Source organism: Hyperolius riggenbachi, chromosome 1 (assembly GCF_040937935.1).
Source record: "Hyperolius riggenbachi isolate aHypRig1 chromosome 1, aHypRig1.pri, whole genome shotgun sequence".
Taxonomy (NCBI): domain Eukaryota; kingdom Metazoa; phylum Chordata; class Amphibia; order Anura; family Hyperoliidae; genus Hyperolius; species Hyperolius riggenbachi.
Window position 1 is genome coordinate 163,480,615 of NC_090646.1, and position 2,898 is coordinate 163,483,512.

General features: G+C 47.2%; 3 non-coding genes across 3 annotated transcripts; all 3 read left to right on the forward strand.

Annotated features, from left to right (window-relative positions):
• Window positions 1-1,076: 1,076 nt before the first annotated feature.
• Window positions 1,077-1,150, forward strand: TRNAD-GUC (transfer RNA aspartic acid (anticodon GUC)). The gene has a single exon. It is a non-coding gene; the product is annotated as a tRNA-Asp (tRNA).
• Window positions 1,151-1,228: 78 nt separating this feature from the next.
• TRNAD-GUC (transfer RNA aspartic acid (anticodon GUC)) lies at window positions 1,229-1,302 on the forward strand. The gene has a single exon. It is a non-coding gene; the product is annotated as a tRNA-Asp (tRNA).
• A 1,262-nt stretch (window positions 1,303-2,564) lies between these two features.
• Window positions 2,565-2,638, forward strand: TRNAD-GUC (transfer RNA aspartic acid (anticodon GUC)). Its single transcript has one exon. It is a non-coding gene; the product is annotated as a tRNA-Asp (tRNA).
• Window positions 2,639-2,898: the final 260 nt, after the last annotated feature.

Genomic DNA, 2,898 nt, shown 5'->3' on the forward strand with positions numbered 1-2,898 from the left:
ACTTTTCGCTAGCGCTGTGGATCCTTCTGTTCTGCTACTCTGTACCTGGATCGCGCTAGCCACTTTTCGCTAGTGCTGTGGATCCTATCTCTCGCTTGTCCCTGTTTTCGTGTGTCTGTCTTGTCTGCTACGACCGCTTGCTGGAGGCTCGGTGAGGTAACCGTTAAGCAAGCGTTCGCGTCCCGTTTCATGTTTGTCTGTCGATGGTTAGTTAGGCGTGCTTGTCTCTATTGTGCTTATCACGTGGAGACCCCGCATAACCGCGTGCACTGTTGCGAATGAGTGCGGTGTTCGCGTTTATCTAGCGTTTGTTATTTTCCACATCTTTTCATTGTATTATTTGCTGTGCCTTTGCTACCCTCGTATTCTATTTTGATCTGCCTTGTGTCACGTCTGGCGATCGCACCTCTCGTGATCGCGTTCCTATTTTATATCTGCTGTTGGGTGTGCGCGGTCGCGGGGTGGCGACTGGATTGGCGCACACACATACAACCTGTCCCTTTGCTCGTTCTCATTCGCAATCGCCTCTCTTGCGATTGCGTTCTGCGCTTCGTACAATTCCTGTCTGCCATTTGTGGAGGTACAGAGGATTGGTTCCTCTGCACTCCCCAGCGCCATCTGCCGACAGGAATTTCCCTTTACAGGTGCGTAGCACCTTTTGCTGGGTGCCTGCAATTACACGCTTGTGGAGGATTTCCGCCGTGTCAGCGCACGCGTTGTGCGCTGATCACGGAGAAAGTTCCACAATCGTTACAATCCTCCTATAAAGAAACCTGGTACTATATGAGCATAGTGGTGTGCTCAAGTGTGGATCGTTATACTAACAAGAGTTCCTTTTTTGTTACCTGGGACTCATTCCCAACCATATTGAAACATCCTGACCATTACACCACCAACAATACACACTACAATGCTACATGCTGAAGCCAGCCTAGCATGTACCATTGTGATATATCCAAGAGAAAAATGAGCTTGCCTAGGGATTTGTATGATGTCAAAAGCCAACTCACATACATTGGCCAGGAATCAAACCAGAGAACCCCAGATAGCGATTTAGCAGCAACATCATACACACAGTCTTTGTGGCACAGTTGGTTAGTGCATTTGGCTGTCAACCAAAAGGTTGGTGGTTCAAGCCCACCCAGGGATGGCCTTGCATTTTGTGTTCAACAGTTGTCTGAAGAAAACCCCAGATAGCCATTTAGCAGCAACAACACACACACACACAGTCCTTGTGGCACAATTGGTTAGTGCATTTGGCTGTCAACTGAAAGGTTGGTGGTTCAAGCCCACCCAGGGATGACCTTGCATTTTGTGTTCAACAGTTGCCCAAAGAAGAAAACCCCAGATAGCCATTTAGCAGCAACGATATACACACAGTCCTTGTGGCACAATTGGTTAGTGCATTTGGCTGTTAACCGAAAGGTTGGTGGTTCAAGGCCACCCAGGGATGGCTTAGCATTTTGTGTTCAACAGTTGTCCAAAGAAAACCCCAGATAGCCATTTAGCAGCGGCAACATACACACAGTCCTTGTGGCACAATTGGTTAATGCAGATGGCTGATAACCAAAAGGTTGGTGGTTCAAGCCCACCCAGGAATGGCCTTGCATTTTGTGTTCAACAGTTGTCCGAAGAAAACCCCAGATAGCCATTTAGCAGCAACAACATACACACAGTCCTTGTGGCACAATTGGTTAATGCAGATGGCTGTTAACTAAAAGGTTGGTGATTCAAGCCCACCCAGGGATGGCCTTGCATTTTGTGTTCAACAGTTGTCCAAAGAAAACCCCAGATAGCCATTTAGCAGCGACAACATTCACACAGTCCTTGTGGCACAATTGGTTAATGCAGATGGCTGTTAACCGAAAGGTTGGTGGTTCAAGCCCACCGAGGGATGGCCTTGAATTTTGTGTTCAACAGTTGTCCGAAGAAAACCCCAGATAGCCATTTAGCATCCACAACATACACACAGTCCTTGTGGCACAATTGGTTAGTGCATTTGGCTGTTAACCGAAAGGTTGGTGGTTCAAGACCACCCAGGGATGGCTTAGCATTTTGTGTTCAACAGTTGTCCAAAGAAAACTGCAGATAGCCATTTAGCAGCGACAACATACACACAGTCCTTGTGGCACAATTGGTTAATTCAGATGGCTGTTAACCAAAAGGTAGGTGGTTCAAGCCCACCCAGGGATGGCCTTGCATTTTGTGTTCAACAGTTGTCTGAAGAAAACCCCAGATAGCCATTTAGCAGCGGCGACATACACACAGTCCTTGTGGCACAATTGGTTAGTGCATTTGGCTGTTAACCGAAAGGTTGGTGGTTCAAGGCCACCCAGGGATGGCTTAGCATTTTGTGTTCAACAGTTGTCCAAAGAAAACCCCAGATAGCCATTTAGCAGCGACAACATACACACAGTCCTTGTGGCACAATTGGTTAATGCAGATGGCTGTTAACCAAAATGGTTGGTGGTTCAAGCCCACCCAGGGATGGCCTTACATTTTGTGTTTAACAGTTGTCCGAAGAAAACCCCCGATAGCCATTTAGCAGTAACAACATACACACAGTCCTTGTGGCACAATTGGTTAATGCATTTGGCTGTCAACCGAAAGGTTGGTGGTTCAAGCCCACCCAGGGATGGCCTTGTGTTTTGTGTTCAACAGTTGTCCAAAGAAAACCCCAGATAGCCATTTAGCAGCAACAACATACACACAGTCCTTGTGGCACAATTGGTTAGTGCATTTGGATGTTAACCGAAAGGTTGGTGGTTCAAGCCCACCCAGGGATGGCCTTGTATTTTGTGTTCAACAGTTGCCCAAAGAAGAAAACGCCAGATAGCCATTTAGCAGCAACAACATACACACAGTCCTTGTGGCACAATCTCTTAGTGCATTTGGCTG